Here is a 26,295-nt window from a genome sequence, read left to right on the forward strand (position 1 = left end):
TTTGCAAAGCTCAATATTTTTATAAAATATATCCACTTGAGGTTCACTTAAATTTGAAAGCCTGTTGAAATTCATGAGGGTAAAGCAACCTGAAAGGCACTAGTAATTATTCTGGAAAGCTCGCAGGGAACAAATGAAGTTGTTAAAGAAAAAGGAATAAGAATGACTCTTTAAAAACAGAGAAAATAAGAAAATATGATACTCGCAGATGGTCACTTTAATGTCAAATCCTAGAAAAAAAAGAAATATATACAATGTGCAACATCTGCTCTGTCTGACATAGAGCAGCAAGCCTAGAGAATAGGGACAAAGAGCGGATATTCTGTCCTGACTTCAGTAAGGTTTTTGCTACTCTTTCACACTGATACTCTCTTAAATCACCTAGAGAAACTTGGACAGATAAAAATGCTAGAGAAATAAAAAACTGCTTGGATATGATAGTCAGATGTTGTTCGCCATCAAAATGGAAAGAGTGGAATAACTGGAGGTTTGTGACCAATATTATTAAATATTTTCACTATGAAAATACCTATGTGGGGAGGATCTCACAGACCAGATTAGGAAGAATGGCGACCTTGAGGTTTTGGAAGTACGGTCTATGTCAAATAAGAGGCAATTCAATGCAAATATACAACTAAGAATAAATATCTTCACAAATATGGAATAATGCTCAAACTAGGTAGCAGTAGTACAAAAAGAAACCCCCCCGATGAAGAGAAGCTTTCTGTGCTACCTTGTTAAATATATATATATATATATATATATATATATGTATATATACATACATACATATCCAAGGTTTAGGAATGAGAAATATCTTCTGAAACACATGAAGGAAACACATGAAGTAGTGGAAGTAATCTTTCCATTCTGTTTATCTGTCACTTCTCAACTAAATTAGTATACCCAGTTTGGGCACTACTCTCCAAGAAAGCAAGCAATGAGAACGGCAGGAAGGTGAGAAAACAGGCCCTATGGGGAAAAACTAAAAGCATAGAGGTTAATTTAGCTGAAGAACAGGAGACTGGAAGGACACACAATATAGCAGTCAGCACCTGCTTAGCAACAAAGATGAAAGAAATAGACTATGAATAGGTTATGAAGTAGTAGGCTTAAAGTCATCAAGAACGATTTAAGCTAATTATTGGAAAAACTTTGCAAGTGGAACAGATTGCTGGGGGTGGAAAGATGGAAGATGTTTATGAAATCCCCACCACAGAAGGTTTTTAAGAGCAGGATAGACAAGTACCTGTCAAGTTTAGCTATAGCTTGCCATAGTTTGAGACATGGGAATGAATTCGAGGAGTATTTTAGCCCTGATTTCTATTATTAACTTTTGCTCTTTCCTTACTAATAAAACTAAACATCAGTTGTACTTTATTTTTACTGTCATAAAATTTGTAACAACTATTTGCAGAAGGAGTTAGAATCATTTCACTGAGGTTTACTTAGAATTGCTAGAATTGCCCCATTGTTTAGCACTTTTCAGTAAAGACACAGTAATCCTTGTTTCTTTTCTGTCATTCTGTCATTGTTACACGCTTAAGTTGATCCACCTCAGTGTGAATATGACATGAATTACCTCAGCAACAACTTAATGTTGCTCTGCACGTAGAAAGATCTAGGCAAATATCAGCTTTCATTTAGTGCCTGGAGCCTGCTGTCCAGTAATCTCCTGCTTTTCTGGCAGGCAAGACACCACCAATGAGGTAGGTCTTCTTGGTAGGCACGACCTTGCAAGAGGCAGTTTTCAGACTAAAAGGTTGTCCCCATGGCAGTTACCTTAAGCTGTCTTACTCAGAAAAGTAACATAATGCATGTGTTTTTTCTGCAGGAAAGGCTTTACCTTATGTCCTGACACGCAAACATTGTTGTCTTTCAGAATCAAATCATACATTACCAGGACTTGCATAAATTCCATTTAATACTGACTGCAGTTCAGGTTTGCTACTTTTTGTGCTGTTTTTTTTTTTAGAAAAAAAAAAAAAGCCTATTTGTTGCTGCCAAACTCTCTTTAATATAACACCGATTATTTCAGAAATTGTGTGGTTTAGTTCCATGTATCAAATAATTCACTTGTTTTTATTGTCTGAGACACATGCAGTTTCAACCTGTCTTCATGCCAACAGCATTTTCATGACACCATCCAGCACCTCTTCAAAATCATGTCCACTTCTCACTAAGTTATAAGGCTTATGAATCATTATTAATCTGAGCATAGAAAACATTTAAAAGGATGATGTTCTGCAGCTGATGCACGCTCTGACAGTTTTGACTGCATAATGGCTTTAGTAAACTAAGAGCTATTTCTAATTTTAAATGAATGAAAATCAATATATATTTCTCTGGATTTAATGTGTATAATGGTTATATTCTCATAAGCATTTCGTCAATGATCGGTTTAGGTCAGCCTGAATGTATTCCTAATAGGAAAACTGGTTTGATTTCATCCATCACACTGTCCCAGGCAGAACTGCCCTTATCAGCATGAGGTAGGCCAGTGAAACTTGTGTTTATTTGTTTTCCTTGCGTATGATACACAGTAGTTCACCATTCCACCAATCCTTAACAATACCACAGGTGTCCTTTTGTCCTGCACTCTGTCCAGTGATGAACAGCAGCATCACCCATTGTGATTCTCAACAGCATTACAGCTGTCACATCCAGAAGCCTGGATGTGTAGGACTACAAAGTTATTTCCAGAGTATGTGCGCACGTATGCCATCCACAGGTCCAACTCTGGACCACAGTTAAGGTGTTCATGTGATGATGTTAGCAGACTTGCATACTCTCTTGCAGAGAGACTTGCAAGAGACTTGCATTGCCTCTTTAGATGGGAATACTGTAATTAGAATACCACATTGATTCACATAAACATTTCTCCATTGAAACCTGAGGCCAAATGCTATGTAATAACTTCTGACCTTCCAATCACAATTACCAGTTAAGTAGATTCATGAGAGATGTGATATAATTTTAAGAAGTAAGAAGCTGCTGCCAGCAGGACTGGTACAACATGCTGAAAGAGCACAGTCTAGTGCTGAATGTGCTCTTCAAGGACAGGCAATGAAAGGGAGCTTGGAGTGGGGTTCATCTCTTAGGATTACACTCACTGCTCTCTGTGACATCAGTCTTCGCTGTTGAAATTGCTCTGGAGTTGTCTGTTGTGGGCCTTAATGCATTCCAGTTACCTCTCCTAGTTACAGCTTTGGTGCAATAGTGTTATAACAGTCAGGGTATATGAAAATGAGGGTTGCAGGGACACTTGGTACAGACAGAAAAAGCACAAACAATCAATCAAACAAACAAAAATATAGATTTGAGTCTCAGATTTGCGCATCACCTCAAAGATATTTCCTGCATTTTCCTGTCTCTCATCCAGAGGTATTTTATATATTCTGCTTAACCTAGGTAGCTCTTGGGCTCCTGACACAACCTTTTTTTTTGAAAAGTCTCTTATTCCTATAGCATATTTATATTTCCTTTTCATCATCACTTGAACTTCTTCGCTCTGAGTGCCTCAGAGATTGATAGAAATGTGACAAGCACCTTTTCTTAGATGCGGCAAAACAGACACAAACACTAATCACATATCTCATTAATTTTTAGCTATGTATTTTCCTGTCTATCATACCCACATTTGCTTGATTTAACTTTGGAGAAATGGCTTTCACTCCTGTGTGGTGACACAAAATGCACTCTGTTCTGCCAGATCACTTGAAATAACAACTAAAACACTAATAATTAATCCTCACTCCTTGAAATTACCCTGTATATGCCTATTTTTAAAAATCACTTATTAAATCTGGTGATACAGTCGTAAAGATCCACACCTTGCAACTAGATCAGGTTAATTGCACTGCTGTCGTCATTGTCCTAAGATTAATTTTCTTTTTTGTCATATTGGGAAATAGTTTTCAAAAGCCCAGAAGACAGAACTAGAACCACTTTTTTTTTTCTGGATTATCTTTCACATTTGGCTAAAAGGGAAAGAGAAATTGAAGAAAGTAGATTCACTATTTCTTTAACGGCAAAATAAAACGTATTGCAGTGTGGTTATTTTCCAGAAGGGAAACTTTGTGAAAATAATTTCAGGGTCACACAGTATTTTATGGACCTAGAGGGAATGCTGATAAGAAAAAATTTTGTCATTCTTAACAGATAAAAGACTATGAAAAACAGATTATGCATTCACTAGTTATCTTTAATTGAGAATCTGCCTTAGTGAAGAGCAGACGCAGAACTCAACGGTATGAAGATGTGCTGATCCTCTAGGCAATACAGTTAAATCTTTCTGAAAACAAAAGTACCGTGGGTAAATGGGAAACTCATTGACAACAACAAATCAGTTGCACTGTATGCTGAATTTGTATGCCCTTGATGGTAACTAAGATTTTCTTGATGAGTTAGAGCGACTTGCCTGTCAGACCTTTCTTTCTGCTGCCAATTTGGGCATAAGCTGAGAACTGCAGCCATCATCTTTGCTTGTGTTTTGTTCTTTGACGCCTTCCCTTGCTTATCTTTACATTTCATTTTGTAGGTGTGAAGACAAGCCTGAGAGGTGAAGGTTAGGCCAAGATTTTTGTATACTTTATTATGTTATGAAGATTAATTTGTTTATTTAGATATATATATAGTAGCACTTCCAAGCTTTAGGATATATAAAATCATTGCAAGTCAGGATATAAGTATACATGAAAAAGTAGAAAATAGATACCATCTAGAGCTATACATTCTCCACTAATCATTCTGGGAAAATCATAAATCCTCCCAATGTTATTAGACTCAGACAAGTCCCTATATTGACAATAAAACAAGAAGAGAGAGAGAGAGAACCTTTCCTTCATGACTGCTATTATAGCGCTTAACTTCTTTTAATCAGATGCCAACCTGGTTGATGTTTCAGAAGTACTAAGAAAGAGCTTCAGGATTAAACTACATCTACGCAGATTTCTTTATCCCTCAGCACTGGATCCTTTCAAAGAAATTCTGCCAGCAGATTAGGACTTCTACAGCTTTAAAAATAACAAAAGGCAGCTCAGAAGAAAACATTTAAGTGTGTGACTGAAATACACTTTTTTTTTTCTCTCTCTACTTCTTACTCCTCTGCACAGAGTAACAAAGGTGGCATTTGAGAAGACTATCGTCTTCTGGAATAGTGGTATCAATGGCGGAAAAGAGGTATTTAGCAGCAATGTTTTACAGGTTGGATATGGCTCTCTAGCCACTGACACAGTAGATAAAGTAGAAGTGGTGGTGGTGCTTCTTGTCTTTGTGTGAATCACAAAATGCTAGGTGTTCTTCAAGAATATGAACCAGGTCAACCCATATAAGTGGGACAAGCAGAGGAATACTGCATTTTTTTTTTAATTTTAACAGAAGAATAACCTTAAACATTTAATGAGATCTACCAGCAAAAACCACTCACCTTCATCAGTAAATATGCATTGTAAGAATCTAAATGTTTAACATTAAGGTGTTACACCAGAGTTCAGGAATCTAAATCAGTTCATGGACACCATCTTACGATACAGAGTCTATTTTTAGAAATAAGTTCTTCAGTGCCTATGTCAAATGGAAAATGTATTTGAGTCTTCAGAATGATGCAGGCCTTAGAGAACAGAAGGCCAAAGTAATTTTACAATAGCTGGACTCTGCATAACTTTCTTCTCCCTGCAACAACCTACATAGCTTCCCCAGCACAGAGCGACACTGAGAGGATACTGAGTTTGTAACATGATCAGTAAGGAAAGCTATGAAAATATCTTAGATTGCTAAAATGTCATCTATTAAAAATAAAATGAAATAAAATAAAAGCAAATGCTCTATATGTTATAATTCATGACAATTAACCTAGACACAGGATGTATTTGCAATTGTAAGGTAGTATAACATTCCTTCAAAGAACTGTCAAAAACAATCATAAGCTAATGAGATTTTACATGAACCACCTGCTGGTTGCTTTCAATTAGATAAAACACCTTTGACAGAAATGAGGAAACCCTTTTCATTATCTGCAAATGAGTTGCACAACAAAAAGCAGTAACAGGAAAAGAAATAAGAAACAAATAGAACAGTGTGAACTGTTCTCAGCTCTACTCTCCATTCCTATAATTCCTCAAAAAAAAAAAAAAAAAAAAAAAAGCATTCAAAAGCATTATTGGTGTCCAAAGACACCAGGGAAAGGACATAAAGGAAAGCTTCATGAAAGAAAAGCTACCCAATCTTTTCATTCACTGGTAACCCTAGAAAAATATTCATAGAATCATAGACTCATAGAATGCTTAAGGTTGGAAGAGACCTCTAGAGGTCATCTAGTCCAACCCCCCTGCACACACAGGGTCACCTAGAGCACGTGGCACAGGACTGCGTCCAAGCGGGTTTTGAAGATCTCCAGAGAAGGAGACTCCACAACCTCTCTGGGCAGCCTGTTCCAGTGCTCTGTCACCCTCACTGTCAAGAAATTTTCCTTAAGTTCATGTGGAACTTTTGGTGGTTCAGTTTGTGGCCATTACCTCTAGTTCTGTCGGTGGCCACCAGTGAAAAGAGGCCAGCACCATCCTCCTCACTCCCTCCCTTGAGGTACTTATAGCAATGATTAGATCCCCTCTCAGCCTTCTCTTCTCCAGGCTGAACAGGCCCAGCTCCCTCAGCCTCTCCTCAGAGGGCAGATGTTCCAGGACCCTGATCATCCCTGTAGCCCTGCGCTGGACTCTCTCCATTACATATTACATATATCATGCTGGATCAGATCAAGTGTTTTGTTTAATTCAAGAGGAAAAATTTTTTTAATTTCCAGTGGTCAATTATTTCAGAAGAAAATGTAGAAGGAACATGAATATATATTTCAATGTTTTTGGAGTTTGGAATCTCTTAGGAAGAATGGGATGATTGGGAAGGAATTGTACTTAGCATACAACTGAAGCAAATCATAACGTGTCATATCCAAGACAGATGCTTTAGGCTGGGAGAGGATGAGGAAGGGGGGTTAATTTCCTTCTCCTTTTATGTTTATTTTACAGACCTTTCATACTTTCAAATTCCGAAGAAAAATCAGACAGCATAGGACTAAGGTCTTGCTTACTCTCATTACCTTGCCAACTACAACATATCAGTATGTAATGGAGATAGAATTTGTGACATTAAAATGCTGCTTATATGAATGCAAGACTTCTTTCTGTTCATCAGGAAATCTTCAAATTATATTTTTTGCTCACATTATACATAATTTGTAATATCAGAGCACTAGACTTTCTAAAGCAGGTGTGGGGGTTAAATAGCAACCTGGAGTACCATGGAAGATGTATCCCACAAACTGATTTGGAAGCCTGTACAGGGAGGTATGCATTTTCAGGGAGCTGGATATTGCTGTACTTACTTTGAGTCTATTAATAATGTCATAGTTGAGTAGTGTGACTCTATAAAATCTTCTTCCAAGTTCTTCTTGTCATTTAAATTATGACCTTTCTCTTTTTCCCCAACACATATTTTCTTTCTTGAAAAGTATCTAAAACAATTTCTTTAGTCTCAGCCTCTATGAATAAATGAGGTTTTGCAAAAAAAAAAAAAAAAAACACAAAAAAGCAAACAAACAAAAAAACAGTGGGTATCCAGCTCTATGAATGAGCTAAATTCCTTTCAGGGGAAGAAACAAAACGAACAAAAACCATCTCCACCAGCTAACATTTGGGATGGGAGAGGGACAAGCAAGGTGGAAAGGAAAAGAAAAAAAAATACTGCTTCCTCAAATGCTACATCAGGGAAAGACCTTCATTTCAGGAACAAGAAAAAAAAAGAAGAAAAAAAAAAGAGAGAAAACGAGAAAACCAGCCTTTGCTTTATAGGTATTTGTGATAAATTGCTTTAGTTGAAGCAAAGTTTGAAGGGTCTCTGATTCCACTGAAAGCTAAAGAGCCTTGCAGCGGGAAGAAACCTTACCACCAGAGATGTGCAAAAGTGCTTACAAAGGCTTTGTACTTCAGTCAACCAAAAAAGGTCAGATCCATTGGTGATTGATAGAGGATGAATGTACTGTCACACTTCTTGAAGTTTCAGTGGCTGTGTACCATGAAGATATTATTCAAAAAGATGCATTTGGAACCTGAGTCGCAGACAGAATATAATTTGAGAATCTCCTGTAGCATTAACAAAAAAAAAGTTCACACTTCAGAGGGTTCGTCATCCAGAACCATGGCTTTTATACAAACTGCTGTGGCAACCAATCCTTCTCTGCAGAAGGTGACAGGGATGAGAGAGAGATAAGGTATCATTCAAAGGCTGAAAGCTGCATGTATTTCCAAGTTAATTCAAGCAAGCCAAGCAGACAACAGATATGTTTGTATAAAAGCAAGTTCAAAACCAGAGGATGATTAAACTTACTTTTTAATAATGCATCATGTGCAAATTACTTTAAAAATTAAGGAAATTAGGTTGTGGCTGACTTTGATTTCTTTATTTTTAAAAGAGAGAAACAGGATTAATCTTAAATATTGGGCAGTAGAAGAATCTGTTTATCATCATCTGTGCTTAGTTAGTCAGTAAAGGTCAGACTACATCCCAAAGGCTCAAGCCTACTGAGGGTCATGGTAGTCCAAATTTAATCCACAGAGAGAATGTGGTGCATTAAAACTCAGTTCCCCATTGCTTTGTAGGATAATAATTTTCTCCAGTCTCAGCACAATAGCAAAAAACGGTCCTCTCCCTTAATGTTCCCTAGCTCCCCAGACTGGCAGGAAGGCTGGGATACTACTCTAGTTCTGATCCCTACTTATTGCTGAGTCTCCCCTAGGGTAAAACCAAATAATATATATGCATACATGCATGTATGCATATACATATGTACCTGTACATATGCAGATGTGTGGGTGTTTGTATATATATATATTTATGTATATATCCATATATATATATGGATATATATTTTAAAAAATTCTTTCCTGTAGCACCAAATGTCTTTGCCTGGGCATAGACAGTTATGCTAAAACAAACTGCTGCATTCACTTTAAACCCAAGTCATTCGGAATATAGGCTTTCTTCTCAGGGGGAAGGAAACTTGTACAACTTCTCCCCCTTGTCCTTTTTGTCCATTCATGCCCAAAATAAAATTAAGGAGGTCAAATCAAATCTTATTCCCATTTCCACTTCCGCAGAGATACTTAATCCAAGCTACAGCATAGCCCTAAAAAAAAAAAGAATGCTATTTTATTTGTGACAAGGCAGGCCAACATGCCTAGCTGTTAAATCACATATTCTCTATCACACATAGAGAGTTATTTCTCTATGAAGTTTTCCTAATGAATCGTATTATTGGCATGTTGCCTTCCTACACTGCTTCCTAGGACATGACCAGGTAACGTGTCTAACTCCACTACAGCAGACAGGTTGAGAATCATTAGCAAGACAAAAGGGCAGATGACAGACATTAATATGAGGAAAGAAAAAAATATCTCATGCCAGACTCCAAAAGAGTTATTACTGAGTTGTTTCGAAATGAAAAAAAAAAAAAAAAAAAAAGAGGAACAGCTTGCAGAAGGGAAGACAACTGATAGCTCCATATTCACCACAACTAAGGCGGTGACAAATAGTAACAAAGGACTGGAACACCATTTTGCAACTTTACACCGAGACAATTGTTTTGCAGTTTTGCCTCTCGAATGACCTGATCATGACATGTGTTTGACTTTGTGTCCCCAGGATCTGAATAAAAGTCTCTCATTGCACAGCCAGGGTCCCCTCTCTGGAGAGAGAGCTTTGGAGACGAGTTATACAGAAGAGATTCCTTTGACCTGACAGGATGCAAAGAGCTTGGAAAACTGGACCAGGCCTGGACACAGATAGAATCATGGAATCACAAAATCACAGAATGGTTAAGGTTGGAAGGGACCTCTAGAGATCATCTAGTCCAACCCCCTTGCTCCAGCAGGGACACCTAGAGCAAGGGGGAAAAGGGTGGCATCCAGGTGGGTTTGGAAGATCTCCAGAGAAGGAGATTCCACAACCTCTCTGGGCAGCCTGTTCCAGGGCTCTGTCACCCTCACAGCAAAGAAGTTCTTCCTCACATGCAGGTGGAACTTCCTGTGGTTTAACTTGTACCCATTACCCATTGATCAGATCTCCTCTCAGTCTTCTCTTCTCCATACTAAACAGGCCCAGCTCACTTAGTCTTTCCTCACAAGATAGATGCTTCAGTCCCTTAATCATCTTTGTTGCTCAACAAAGATGACCCCTCTCTAGAAGCTTCACATCCCTATTGCGCTGTGGAGCCCAGAACAACTCCAGGTGCAGTCTCACCAGAACTGAATAAAGGGGCAGGATCACCTCTCTCGACCTGCTGGAAATGCTCCTCCTGGTGCAGGTCAGGATCCCATTGGCCTTCTTGGCCACTAGGGCACATTGCTGACTCATGGTTAACCTATTGTCAACCAGGACTTCCAAATCCCACTCCAGCCCATAAACCCCTAATCTGTCCTGGTGCCTGGGGCTATTCCTCTCCAGGTGCAGGACCCTGCACTTGTCCTTGTTGAATCACATGAGGTTTCTCTCTGTCCAACTCTCCAATCTGTCTAGGACCCTCTGAATGACAGGTATTCCCAAGTCTTTTTTTTTTTTTTTTTTGTCACCTATGAATGCACCTGCAAAATAAAGAGACAAAAGAGTGAATACAACTGTAAACAGTAATATCATAATGTATCTCTGAAATACTCTATGGATTGCAGCACAAAGTGAGAGTGCTGTCATTGCTCCTGTATGATCCAAAACTGTGCTTGATGAGTGACCAGAACTGGAGATGCTGTTCTTCAGACATGACAGTGCAGAAAAATCTGAATGCATTGATGAGAAGCTGTAGGAAAAGAAATCCTTTCCTTGTCCTTCCAACGAGTGCACTTACTACTTTGTGCAGCCTTGTTGAGCGTGTGCCAGATTCTGACTTACTGATCCACAGAGTATTTCTCTTACTACTCTCAAGCAACCCATCTCTGCACACCATGGTGCGATCCCTTCTTCACCAAAAGTCATCACTGTTGATAAGGATTTGCATGCTTGTTTTTGCCATTACTTGTATTTTATTTCTATGTATCATCAGGTCGTTAGCTCTTTCTTTTACCGTAGTTCTTGATTCTTTCCTTTGTTGTATTATTCCTTCGTGTTTGTTTCATTCGTGTTGTGCTTTCCTCTGCCATTTTGTACCCTCAGAGCTGTTAGAAGTTGTGTGTTAATTCTTAAATCTAAGTCTGAGCAGTGGATATGTAGGATAAGTTGAAAGATTCCAAACATATCCAAATGAATTTTCTTCTTTTGCTCAGATTCGTTCATTAACACAGCATGGTTGCAAAGATGCTGTCTTGAGATCTCCTTTGTATTATATAAAAAAACGGTTATAAATAGACAACACGAGCAATCTTTTCTATGCAGATTGGAAGTGACCGCAGCTGTTATCCAAGCTCATCTATTTAGAACACATTTTTCCAACAGTTAAGTAAAAATAGGATTAAGTAAAAATAAGTAAAGTAAGCAAAGTAAAAATAAAGTTAAAAGAAAAAAAAAGTAAATTAAATTTAAAAATTACCATTAAGTAAAAATAGTAAAGAATCAGTGACAAATAAAGAAGTGAGGAAACTCACAGTTAAAGGGACCCACTAGACAGGTGTACATTTTTCTTATTTTCCTCAATTACAGCAGTGGCAAATAGTAACACTAAAATATAATTTTTCATTTGGATCTCAGATACTGACTTTTTTCACAACCAGCTATATTACTATATTAGTTAGTAGAATAAATTATGATCTTGAATATTTAAGTTCAAGTATATGAAAGAGCAAAAGGCTGATAACATTTTGATGGTATTAGTGGAAACCATTTAATCTCTATTCAGTCCCAGAATCCCAGAATCCCAGAATGGTTGAGGTTGGAAGGGATCTCTAGAGATCATCCAGTCCAATCCCCTGCTCCAGCAGGGACAGCCAGAGCACGGGGCACAGGGTGGCATCCAGGTGGATTTGGAAGATCTCCAGAGAAGGAGACTCCACAACCTCTCTGGGCAGCCTGTTCCAGTCAAACACAAGTACATCAAATTTGGAAGCTTTAACTCTGATTGCAAGTGTCAGTACGTACTACACCCATGTTGTCAAAATCACTTCATGTGTCACCGAAATGCAGACACCACCAAAGAAAAGCAAATGCTTAACAAAACAATATATCAGCTATAGACAAGTGTGAGAGTCCAGGGAGCCAAAAGCAAAAGGTGAAACTGTGACCTTGAAGCTAGAACTCTCCTTAAATAGATTCACAGCAAAGTACCTCATTTCCCCCTCTCTGCTACATGAACTGAAGCAGACAGTTGCTTTGTTCTATACTTCCCAGTTCTCCGGTTTGAATATCAAAGTAACAACTCACATGCCCATGGTCAATGTCGGTATCATTGGTTCAGTCGTGCTCCAGGAAAGAGATGTGGATTCAACACCAGTGGAGAAATATGCCACAAAAAGTCACTCTGTTCACAGGGACAGATCTGTCCAGGGGACAGAACAGAAAAGGAGTTTCTCTCTTTTCCTGTAAGATTGCGGCTGAAATGAGACTTTTGCAAGCACTGAATCATCTTGAAGCAAGGAGCCACCCTTTGCTCCATAGTCTGACCCAGGAGATCCTGCATTATCCATGATACAGCGGGTCTCCAGCGGCTGGTCACCCATCATCCTCTCTAGTAATATTACCAATAATAATATCCATAAGAGCAATCAACCAGCATTCAGCAGTACTGGTCTCATCTCCATTACATCTAAATTAAGATTATCTCATTCTTTTTCATAAAGCATTGTCTCTCTTCCAGCTTCTTTTATACCTGCCACAAATGAGATTTCAAAGACTTACATACGTAACAAAAATGCACAGAAGAAAAATAAACTGATATGAAAAGATTTTAATTCTTTCAGAACCTTTCTGAAGTATGTTATTTGTGCAAGAGAGAAAGAATACAACAGTCAAAGGCAATCACTTTGCCAATCAGCTGTTTTATTTACAGGCTACTGGATGTACAATCATTCCATCTGCATAAAGATTGCTTTAATTTTAAATTAACATATAGGACCATAAAAAGTAGAAGATTGACAGCACTGGAAAGTGAAGGCTTCTAATTTCTGCAAAATGTATACTGCTTTTATCAAAGAAAAGAGGAATATGAGGTTCTTCGTGCCTGTAGTGTGTCTCAGCTTTGGAATCAGAGGACCTACCCTTAAGAATGAAGAGTGTGCTTTAAGCTCTGAGCTTGTTTTCTTAGAGTACTACAAAATAATTAAAATTCAAGGTGACTTAAAAAATCAAAGTTTTGCAAATCTCGCTATGAATTTTTAAGCAAATACTTTCTGAAGCCAGCAGTTACTAAGATAGTCGAATTGCTCTAAGAAAAGCAAACTAACTTAGCAGTGAAACAGAGCAAGAACTGAGAAGGAAAAAATAGGATCACCTTTGTGAGGAGTTAATTAACTGAAAAATTCTTGATGTCCTCATCTTTGCCTGAAAGGAGTCATTTTCTGTAAAAGAACAAAATGCATCAACAGCAGGGTTGGGAGATGGACAGAATGGAGCAGACTTTAAAAGGCAAAGCTGATTGACGATACATGTCAAATGTCAGAATGGACTTGATGGGAGTTTCCATTTTAATCAAAGCAAGTTTTTAACCAAAACACAGAAAAGTCAAATAATCTGGACATTCAACTTCTTGGCAAAGCTTTCAAGCACCATCAGTCCCACAGGACTTGCACACCATTTCATTTTGAGGGGGCACCCTGACTAAAGTCAGCCAGGTGGCGTGGGAAATGAATAGAATAGACAGTGACATAGTCTGCCTTTGATGCACTCATTAACACATTGTGGTGTCTCTTCGGAGTCCCAATCTGAAAGGAATCCATAAGGTGAAATTTTACTGAGCTTGACAAAAACCTGTGATTCTAAATCATACTCATGCATTTTAAGGCTAGAAAATAAATTTTTGATGCATATTTTCCTTCACCAGGTTTCTTAATCTTACTTGAATACTGTTAATTGAATTAGGATAAGCCTTTAGATTTAAAATGGGGTTAGAGAAGCCTAACCTTAAAAAGCAGATACGAGCCTTGAGATCCAGTGGTAAATAAATAAAAATTAATACAGAAATCAGCAGGTAGATGAAAGCTCAGGTAGTTTACAGCTACCTACTTAAATCTATCTCTAAAGGCTCTTTGAAAAAGAAGCAACAAAGAGACAACTGCCTTTCCTGTCTTCCAGAATGCAAAGGTGAACTTTATAACTTTGAAAATCTGTCATATTGAAACAGACCTAGATTTCCCAAGGCCATCGGCTGAGCAGGGAGGGATGCAGTTTGTAGCAATTTCCCCTACTCTCAGGAAGGTTTTGACTAGCCATCCACTCTGCAATGGGTAAATTATGGCAGATGCAGTGAAAAATAATTCATGTGTACATCACTGTTTGTTGGCTGCAGAGAAGGAGGTGTTTATGCTGTTGTTTTTTTTTTGTGAGTTGTATTTCAAGATATATCAAGCAAGAAGATATTGTAATCCAGTGCTGATAAGATTTATAAACGTTAGTATCCTTATATCAAAGCCTAGGCAGATTTTCAGAAACAGGATCATAAAGTTACAGTGTAAATTCACAGTTAGGCAAGGTATATAATGCCCAATTTTCCAAAATTCTGAACACTCAGTTCCCTCCAATAATGTTTGCGAACATTAAAGTAGGAGAGTCATCCCTTTTTTTAATCTTCCTCAGATGTTAGACACTTTTTATTTGTTTTTCCCTAAGCAGCTCTCCTATATTCTCTTTGCTGCATCAAAGCTAAATTGATTTTGATTAAAGTTATACTTGATCCAAATCACTGATCTAAAAATCCTCATTCATTTAGCACACATACACAGGAGTTATAAACCAAGACTGATAAGCCATCAGGATAGCACAATATTATTTTTAAAGAGGAATAAGTATTATTATTGCCTTCTCACAGCAGGGATACCAAGGCTTTCCATGGTTAAATGATTGCCCAAGATCTTGGAGGAAGCCAGTGACAGTGATAGAATGAAAACAATGTATTTTGTGACACTGGAACGCACTGTCCTTCCAGATTCCTCATGCAGTCCCCATTTTTTAAGAGGAGATGGTGATCTAAATCTTACCCTAGTAAAAACAAAAAAAAAAATAAAAACAATCCAAGGACCTTCTTTCCTTACTGTGGGATAAATCAGAACAGAAAGGTGCTGAGGTCTGCAGTGTTCAGAACTCAAGCACTGCTTTGGTACCTGAGCCCCCTTTCTCAGGGCTAGTGCCTCATCCAGCTGAGTTCACCCCTCCACAGCAGTCACAAAGGAATACTCTGCTTTCATTCAATATAACATGTCCTTTGTGTATGATTTATTAGTGGGAAACTGCAGCGTACAGCAAAAAATAGAAGCACAGCTTCTACTAAGCGCACCCCTGCAGTAGCAGTAGAAAAGATACAGCTTTTTTAGTTATAAGTAGATCTGTTTTTGACTTAAGACTCAAACACAAGAACATCAGATCTTATTGCAGTGCACTGGGTAACAGTGCCTCAGTCTTTGCTTCCCAGCACACTTATATACTAAGCATTTGCAAGATTTCATCAAAATTAAAGCAATACTACAGTGGAAGGAGGATATGAACACTTGACTGCTAGAAAGAACAAGTCAGACCTTTTAATTGGGGTGTCAGCTTCTGCCTAAATGCTATTCATTTTCACAGATACTCATATAGCTAAAATACATGGCATAATATGTTAGCAAATAACTTCAGCAGAACAAATTGTTCCAATTTCAAAAAATAAAAAGCATCGCATCCAAAAAATTTTAATGTAAGGAATTATAAGATCAACCATGGGAAAAGAACTGCAGTGAAACTAGATAATAAATTTGCTGTGATATATGAACTTATAAGGGAGGATATTTTTACCATTTGCCGAAAAGCTATTGAGAAATTGTACAGAAACAGTGAAAGAATTTATGTAAGTATTTGCAAAAAAATACAGCAGAAAGTGAGAGCAACAGAGATGTGATTGTTTTACTTATGTGGAAGGGTTAGAAAAACTAGTCTAGCTGATCAGGCCCTTCAAGCAAGTTATGTTTCCTGAAGTTGTAAAGGGAGCTGATCCCTCCTTACCAGCCAGTCTGGAGGTCAGGGACTATGAGCAACCAGTTCTTCCCTGTCCATGATAAAACCTTGTGGATTTGTGGATACAAATGCTATGTTGTTGAGCTGCCGTGTCATCCCAGGATGCATGGGATTCACCACCCAAACACAGAACTTCTTTGTCAATACTTGCCCGGAGGTGGTAAAGGACATTGTGAGCTTGAGACAACACCACCAGGTCTCACCAGTCTGGTAGGGCGATGATGTTCTCAAATTGTTTCATGCTGGGGAAATCATGCTTGACTAACCTGATAGCCTTCTATGATGGAATGACCAGTTGGATAGATGAGGGGAGAGCGGCGGATATCATCTATCTCAGCTTCACCAAGGCTTTTGACACCGTCCCTCACAACATCCTCCTGGGCAAGCTCCAGAAGTGTGCATTAGAGGAGTGGACAGTGGTGTGGATTAGAGCTCAGAGGGTGGTGATCAGCGGTACAGAGTCCAATTGGAGGCCTGTAGTTAGCGGTGTCCCCCAGGGGTCAGCCCTCGGCCCAGTCCTGTTCAATTTATTCATCAGTGACCTGGATGAAGGCACAGAGTGCTCTCTCAGCAAGTTTGCTGATGATACAAAACTGGGAGAAGTAGCTGATACCCCAGAGGGCTGCACTGCCATCCAGAGGGACCTGGACAACTGGGCAGTGAAAAACCTCATGAAATTCAACAAGGCCAAGTGCAAGGTTCTGCACCTGGGGAGGAATAACCCCAGACACCAGTACAGGCTGGGGAATGACCTTCTGGAGAGCAGCTCTGCAGAGAGGGACCTGGGCGTCATGGTGGACGACAAGTTGACCATGAGGCAGCACTGCACCCTCGTGGCCAAGAAGGCCAATGGCATCCTGGGATGTGTTAAGAAGAGCGTCTCCAGCAGGTCGAGGGAGGTGATCCCGCCCCTCTACTCAGCCCTGGTGAGGCCTCATCTGGAGTATTGTGTCCAGTTCTGGGCTCCACAGTACAGTAATTTTTAATGTAATTTGTATAAAACATGTTTCAGAATTCCTCTATGACTTTATGCACTTTATGTGCACCATTCTTTCAATGGAAATTCTTAAACTCCAAGAAAACTAGACTTTCCTCTACAGCATATTTACTAGTGCTTTGTCTAGTATTGTTTTCTTCAAATCCAGAATGACCCCATCCATTTGAAGAAGATATTCTTCAATTTCAGACACACCAGAGAGTTCATGCTTTTGAATTTATATCTGTGGTTTCTAGAAGTTCCAATCATCACATGAGATTTGGAAGGTTTTAGGAAATTCTAGTTACAATAGACAGGAGAATTGAAGTCATTTAGTCTCTGATGAGAAATGAGGAAGTTTAAATCACAGGTTTTAAAAATACCACATGGGGAAATCTCCAGATTTGACATCTCAATAAAAGAGAACAAGGCATTGCAATATAAAACTAAGCACTTGAAAGAAGGTCAGCACTGCTAAATTTCAATTAAACTTGTGCTTCAGAAAGGTTGAGGTGAAGGACCTCAAGGCCTTCCATATCAGCTTTTGATGCTGAACTGAAAGTCCATAGTGAAGTTTGATCTTAAAAAAGAAATAACTGGTCATTGTCTTGTAACACATGAGTGATATCAAAGATTAAAAAATAATAAAGCATCTGATTCACTATTGATTTTTCACCTTTTTGGCCATATTCTGAGCTGGTGCAAATCAGCTTAGCCCATTGTTGTCAGTGGAGTTATATCATCTTGCTGAAGCTAATTGATGAGCCATGACTTGCATTGGTGAAAAGTGAGTAGAAGATGTTAATAGAAATTAAAACAAATGGAAGTTCATCTTTCCACCAAAATCAGAGGGGACATTTCCTTCTTTCTGTCTTGAGGATAAAATGGACCTTTTCATCTCTGATCTTTCCATCAGTGTGACATGCGTTCTCTTTTCAGTTATATCCTATTTAATAACACAACAGTCATTAGAATAGATTGTTTTTCCACAGTTATTTTCTTGAGAAAGAGATTTGACCACAGAAGGATATGAGGGCTGCACTTGTTTTGCTTGGCAGTGCTTAGCACAGCAAATGCTGTAGCAGAATCTAATCCATGACCAAGTTCCCGCATTTCCTTTTACTATCACTGCTTTCCACATCCCTCTGTCTAATTATGGTTCATGCAAATTGATAGAAAATCTGGCTTCATCCTTCATGATATAATACCAGGAAACTGTACTTATAATTCCAGATAGTATTTTGCAGTTAATTCCCTGCAAAAAAATACAGTGAAAACAAGGCACATACAAATAGTTAATTTCAAAATTTGCTTACAGTTCTTTCCTATCTGACCTTCAGATTGTGCCAGTTGGATTTCTTACACATTCACACACATACACATATACACACCACAAATATATAAATTGACCTCTTGCCTCATATAATTTATATGCATTTTACTGCATATTTTAGCAGATGCTAAGATACTGAAAAATCAGAAGATGAAATGAATATTTATTTTTCAACCAAAACAATCCTAGAACTCGATAACAAATTGAGATATTGTAGGCGCAGATAAATACATATTATGACATCTTACGAAAATGTGCAAAGAGAAACAAATTAAAGAATTTCAACTGGAGGATATTTCTGTACTCGATTTTTCTACAAAAGGGAAGATTACAGAGCACTGTTATATTAAGGTCATAGGTTTATGAGAAGGAGATTATTCTATTTATACTCTTTTTTTTTCTACCGAAAATTGTTTGAGTGAAAAATTTTACAGTCATCAAAAATTTTTCTTTAGATAGTATTGTTTTTCTTCATGAAATTGAAAATTCTACAGTAAAAAAAAATTGCATATAAAAACTATGTTTTGGGTTTTTTTTTTAAGGGAAAAGTTGAGTCTGGTGTTTCAATGAAAACAACAATAACAAAAAGCCTATATGCTGGCAGAAGTTCTCCACCATCACAGTTTTCCACAGGGAAAGTTAGGTCTAGGAAGAGACCTCTCTGAGACTGGCATTTCCAAATCTGGTCCACCAAAAAGAATCATGAGCATTCATTGTAATCAGAGACTATTAACCATGTCATGCTATATTATGACCTACAATGTAATGCTTTATAACAGGATATAGGAGAAGCTAGACTTGATAGACATTTTTAATCTGTTAATGACAAAAAAGGTGCACATCTGAATTATTCATCTGCAATGTCTGCGTGTATTTAAGTTAAAAGTAGTTAGACACCATATAAGTTTTAAACTTGCTACAAGTAAGCTTTTTGCCTTGGTCTGTAACTAATATCAGAGAAATGAAGTAATAAAACTCCACTAAAAGTGAGAAACCTTTGAATTTCATGATTGTTTGCAATGCTTACAATGCAGTAAGTATACCAGATTCAGAGCCAGTGATTTACCAGACTTCATTAAAGAAAGTTAAGAAAAAATAAAAAAGCAACAAAGCAGTGTTTCACTGTTGCTTGTTTATCCTGCTAACTTGCATGTAATTACTTTATGTATAGATGCGCCAATGAAAATATATTGCTTTCAATGAAGTTGTACAGGTTGCTATTTACTGTATTAATTCGTGCTGATATATACAGAAAATATAATGGATTTAAGGAGAGACAAATGTCTCCTTAATAAAACCAACTGATTGCAGTTTGAGTCAATATATTGTTATATTGATGAGTTCATTAAGAATGGAACATTCTATTTAAAAACCAATAAACGAATCTTCACCCTGGGATTAAAAATCAGCTTGGCTAGAGCAGCTCAGAAGTAGAATCAATACTGCCTCGGGTTGTGTATATCTTCCACAGTAGTCAGTCCCCTCCTTCCTCTCCTGAGTGTCTGAACAGTGAAGTTGTCTGCACCAGTTCTACTAATCAGATCCAAGTGATCAGATTCCATAGCTTCTCTAAGATTCATCTCAACCTAAAAACAAAATCACCTGACATAAACTAATCATCTCTATGAACGCTAATGGAGGACAGACATCTCCAGAAGGTACCTCATTCCTTTTACATTGGACATGGCTCAGGAGCATCTATCTAATCACTTTAGGTCCTCCACCTTTCTTCTTTGATTGCAGATTACTAGGCATTTAGTAGGGTGGCTAATGTTAGGTGCTATTAGTCTCCTAAAATGGAGCATAAACTTTTCTGTTTGCTAGAATAGCATTATTTTGGAGAGGTATTCTGGGAACATCAGTTGAAACGTGAAATGTTCAAACTGGATATATGGAAAACTTTGTCATTTGTGAAGACAATCATACAGAAGAATGGGCTGCCCAAAGATGTTAGGCACTTGGAGATTTTTAGAATCTGACATGATAAAATATGGTTTGATATCATAGCTAACTCTACTGATGGCTGGACTAGGGAACTTCTCCTAACAGGAAGACAGGAACTATCCCACAACTCCAGGACATTCATTCAATATTATTTTGGGGCTGAATTGCCTCCTCTGATTGCGATTTGTGGGGTTCAGGGCAATCATGAATGTCATTCAACCCAGCTGGAGTTTTGCCTTTAATTTCTGTGTCGAACTATACAGGATTTTAAATCAACCCTCAGCATGTGATTTTTGAGTACCTACTGAAGAGGGACATGATTTCATTTGGATTTTGGACTAATTAACAAAATAGTAATGAATCACAAATACTAGCCTTTGCTTAGCTTCCAGCTCGTATTATCTTTAACCGAGCATCCTATTCTTCAGAAAACTACTCATGTTCTTTGATGAGGAACGAACATACATGCAAGAAAATATAGACCTATGAAAACAAATTATAGTTTCCGTCAACATACATCAATTTTTAGAAAAATCTTTGCTTTGTTCATTTTACCCTGTGTGCAAGATTCTACTTGACTGTCAACAGCTAGGATAGAGAAGATCACAGAACAGGATAGAAGGCAATCACAATCCTTACACTGAGTTAATGGACCTGGTGCCCTAGGAACCGTAAAGTGATAAGGCCCCTAAGTGATAAGGCATTTCAGACTGAATAACTGAAAAGGAAAGATTGGCACGTATAGCTGGTGTAGGTGTACAAGAATGATGCTGTAGTCCCTCAAGTGGTTTCTGTATGGGTATAACCCTGCTATCAACTTCAGCAGAGATTGCTCCAGGGTAGACTACCCTGCCTGTTCGCAGCTCAGCACTGCATTTCTTTGGAAAATGGGACTCGTGAGCTAGCAGCAGGGAGCCACTGCAGCGCTTTGGATCACAGTCAACAAATCTGCCTGCGTGAAAAAGCAGAAGAACTTGAAAGAAGACACTAGGATCTAAGAGGTAAAATCTGTTTAGCAAGATTAAAAAACGATTAGGCATTTATGTGAATAAGAATATGCCTTATAATTACACTAACTAGACTAAAAATTATAGGGCCAACAGGCTTTATTTCAGACATAAAATGATCACCAGCTGGGGACAGACAGAAATTTCATCTCATGGTATAATATTACACAATCAGGTGCATTATGTGGGTATTTTACCTTCCTGTGAAACATCTGGCATGAGCTACTGTCAGAGACAGGATGCCAGACTAGATGGACCATTTATCTGTTCTGGTGCACTAATTCTTATGTTACTTTAGCTTACAGTCGTAACTGACTGCTAGAAAATATCTGTGAAATTGGAGGGAAGAGAGGAGAGATGTTATTTCTAATTGAAGAACTTGCTATCTCTCACCACCTGTTGTTTGTACATAAGATGATAGGGTTCCAATCACAAGATTAGTGCCCAATTTAGACTGGAAAATTATCAGCAAATCTGTCTAATTCTCTTATTTTAAACCCTTTCATAATCTTCGGAAATATTTTACAGTGCCAAGAACAATTTCAAAAATAAACCATGGGACTCACACACACCCAAGAAAAAACTTCAAAAGGCTGCATCTGTCATTTGCTTATGCAAAATTTCCCTTGCAGATTCTTTGCTGAATAACTTTGGTTATGCAATTGCTGTAAAATTCACAGGGGTCTGATTGGATGGGTTTCTTATTTTTGTTTTATGTGACAGAAACATTTACAATTGATGTGCTGAATAAAAGTAGAGAGGTAAAAATCTGGGTCCTTCACTAATCTTCCCCAACATCATACTTTGTTTTATGCTAATTGCTGTCTTCCTTCTTTTTTTCCTTTTTATTTTCTTACTTTTCTCTTTGTTGATTTCCTACACTATTGGCAAGGAGCTGCCCAGAAAAGATGGCTTCCTACTCAGAAAGTAGAAAATAACCCAAATACCTGCTAAATGAAAGTTAAAGAAATTCCATAGCTATTACCTCCTGTCCCACTAAAAAAAAAAAAATAGCTTAAAACCAATCGTTCCATCAAAAAAATCTCACAAGAAATTTCAAATGCCTTAATGAATACTTGCTCTGCTAGCATTTGACATCAACTTGTAAGGCATATCATTGATAAGGAGTAGAGCCCATACCCTCATTCAAACAACCCCTCTCTGTTTGCAAAAATAACAAGGTGCTTCCAGATTCTTAACTGGGTTCAGGTTGAGCCGAGAGATTACACACCTATGAAACTATTGTTACTCTCTACCTAACTTCCTGGATGCTATGGCAGATAAACAGTTCTACAACTAAGATTCCTGTGTTCAGCTTTAGCCATTTAGTAGTTAGGCTAAAAAGTCATTTGTGTTTCTTTATCAGTGGAAAGAAGCACTTTCAGAGGGGAAATCATCCCACCTTTGTTGAACTATCTGGAACAATGGGGTGCCTCTAAAATGCATGTGCTTCTCCACTCTGTAGTTACTGTAATGGAGCTTAGACATCTATTATAGACTGAACATTTTGTGCTCAATTCAGCTGAACATATAGAACTCTACGGAAAATATAAGAACCAACCTACAGGTCAAACCAATGCTTTATCCAGTCTGGTATTTTGTCTTCAACAGCAGCAAGAGCACAGATGGTTCAGGAAGAAGTTGTGATGACCCTATGTGTTTGAGACTTCCACAATAGGCTTATAAATCTGGCCAAACTTATGGGAGAATTTATGGGATGCCCTTCTGGACAGGCAACTAGAGGTTGGTGAGGATAGTTGCGACATCCAAAAATGACACTGAATCCTTGCATTGGGAGACTCGGTTAAAACCCTAATTTTTAGATAGAAAGTATTAAATATTATTATTCCCTCCCCAATTAACACTTCAATATCGGCATTTTTTTTTGCTATATTTATGTTTGGCTGGAATATGCAGTTATATGCTTACACTTTTTCTCCCTTTTTTAGGAAGAATAACATGAGTGCTTGTTGTTGGAATCATTTCTCTCACGTCAAAAGTTTGCCTCTTAACTTTGCCAGTAAAATCAGCACTTTCTCCAGCTCTCTTTAAAGAGTGAAATGAACTTCTCTAATGCCAACAGATTCTTATTTTCCTTTATGTTATCCATCACATCTTAACCCGGGAACAAAGATAGTAAGTTATTTTGCAAAGCTCTCCCACCCATTTTTTTCCATACTTTATGATTTGGTATTTTTTAAAAGTGGATCGTGCAGAGAAACTTAGTCTTGGTAAAAAGAGGCAGGCTTTTGTTAAATGTTTGACCATGACTACTCAGAAACGTTTTTGGGGGAGATTAGATTAGCCTCATCTCGAATTTACCTTGCTTTTCTTCCTTGAAGTAAAGCAAGATGAAAGAAGTCCAGAAGGCTGCAGTACATAAAGGAAACTGCTGATTACTAAACAAACTCTAAGCCCAAAGTCAATTGCTTTTAGACTGTGAATCATAGGTATCTCTAATCAGGAAAATATTCAGTACGTGCTTAAATTTCATATTGAAATCAGTTATTAAGTGACAATTTTATGGGTAAATGTCATATTACTTGCTTTCCTGAGTTGAGTCTTAGAAAGTGAGCTAAAAAGCAGAAATGATTTTAGCCTTGCAGCCTAATATATGTAGTTTCCATTTCATACCTCAAAAAAGGAAAATTATGCTTACAGGCAGCCACTTCTGAGTCCTCATTACTTTAGACTAGTTCAGAAGCAAAAGTCCAGAACAAACTTTAGAAAGCTTCCATGGATAGCTCCCACCTCACACACCAGAATTCTTTATTGACTAGAGAATCTACATAGACTTCCACAGTCCAAAATTCACATGTAAGATACATAATCTACATGTAGGACTTTGGGAAGAGGCTTCAAGACTGTAGTTTTAGCAGCATCTTCCTCAATTCATATATTTATAGATCTTCTCATCATTGTAGGGATGCCTTGGAGGGTCTCCATTACACCTTTCCATATGATGATACAACAGTTAGGGACATCTCAACACAGTAAGGACTGTTTCTATGCTGTGAATAATAGAAATGCAAGTCTGCTTTGCTTTGAAAATAATAAAAAAAAAAAAAAAGAATGCTGAATCAAACTAGTTTCTACGGTAGGAAATATTTAAGTTATTGATATATTACACAGAATCACAGAATGATTGAGGATGGAAGGGACCTCTAGAGATCATTTAATCCAACCATTCTTTAAATAGAGATATCATATATGTGACAAGAATGACAATGACAAGAATAATAACAGTTTTTCTCTGTTCTTTTGACATAGACACAATACTGAATTTACAAATTATGTTTATATTTTGTTATGTCTAATAGCATGTTGAATACTTACTGGGCATTATATTGCAGTAGAGACAACAGCATGTTTTGGCAGACTCTACCTTCTGAATGAATTTTGTCAAGATAAAACTCTTGTAGGCATAACAATGTCAGTTTTCAATATTTTATTTCTTTTTTTTCCCCTTTTAGTGATACCTTCAACATTAGGTTTGCCATTTTTTTCTCAAAATCAAAAAAAAAAAGGAAATTCATCTCATGTTTATTTTTGTTTTTATATGCAACACATTCCTTGAGCAGAATAAATTTGGGTATTTGGGCATTCTTTTCAGATATTTGCCAGTTTAAGAGACAATCATGAAAAAAAAAATATAAAGACTTTGGAGACAGAACTACTGAACCAAGAAACCAGTCCGTCACAGGTAGGATTCTAAGCTTCTTCTCTCTAAAATAATTCACACAACATTCTCTTGGTATGCTGTCCACATCCCCCTATTATGCATTTGGCAAGTGCGGAGAGCAAAGATGCAAAAAGATTTGGTCCTTATTTTTTATCAAATGAATAATTATGTTATAAAGTCATATGGCCAAGTGAAAACTTACCATTTGATTTCATGAGAACATTTTAGTCTAACAATTTTTTGTTGAATACATTTACATAAGCAGTGCATTCCTTAAATATATTATTTCATGACTATTATTATTTTGTCACCATTTTCTGACAGAAAAATTCTATCAGCTTTAATTATAGGTAATTATTGTTCACACTAATTGCAATACTAAATTGCTTGTTATAATAACCTGACCTGGTATGTTAATAACACCTTCAAACAGCCAATTTATGAGAGCAAATATTTTTTTTCTTGATTTAAAATCCACTCCAAAATGTTGCATTTGTATTTTTAAACCTAAGGAAAAAAATGTCTCTTATCCAAAAAATCATTTAAAAAAAATTCTTAAGAATTGAGGGCAAATTATTTCATTACTACATTTTCAATTCTTTACAATTTGCTGAGCAGAATAAATAATCTGCAAGAATATTCCACAAGAAAAGCTTACCAAATCAATCCTTGAGGGAAAATGAATAAACCAGTCAGTGGAAGTTCTTCCATTTTGGAGAGGGATGAGAAATATTCAGGTCTCATGATGAAAAATCATTTCTGAAGATGCTCAGAAAAGAACTGAGGATACTTTTTTACATTAAAAAATCATATGCTTTCATTTAGCTTATCAACAAGTTCTGGACAGGATGTTGCTTTCTGGGTACTGTTGGAAGAATGTGCAAGAGATTGTTATAACACCTAATATCGCTTAATATTTAGAAGAGGAAAAATAGTATTACCAAACCATGCAAGGTTGTGAATGATGTTAATGTCCCTGTATTACTCATATAGTATAGATGTTGGAATCCTTTTTCTTGACATTTGTTTCCTGTCCTTTTTCTACTGCATTTGCAGAGCTCACTTTTTACCACAACATTGGCCAGGATAACGGAAGACCATCAGCTAACTTAAAAAAAAAAAAAAAAAAAAAAAAAAAGGAAAGAAAACAACAACAAAAAAAACAGCACAGTGTTCTTTAAAA

This window comes from Tinamus guttatus, unplaced genomic scaffold (assembly GCF_059628265.1).
Source record: "Tinamus guttatus ecotype Peru unplaced genomic scaffold, ASM5962826v1 Tinamus_guttatus_pri_ptg000150l, whole genome shotgun sequence".
In the NCBI taxonomy this organism is placed as follows: Eukaryota; Metazoa; Chordata; class Aves; order Tinamiformes; family Tinamidae; genus Tinamus; species Tinamus guttatus.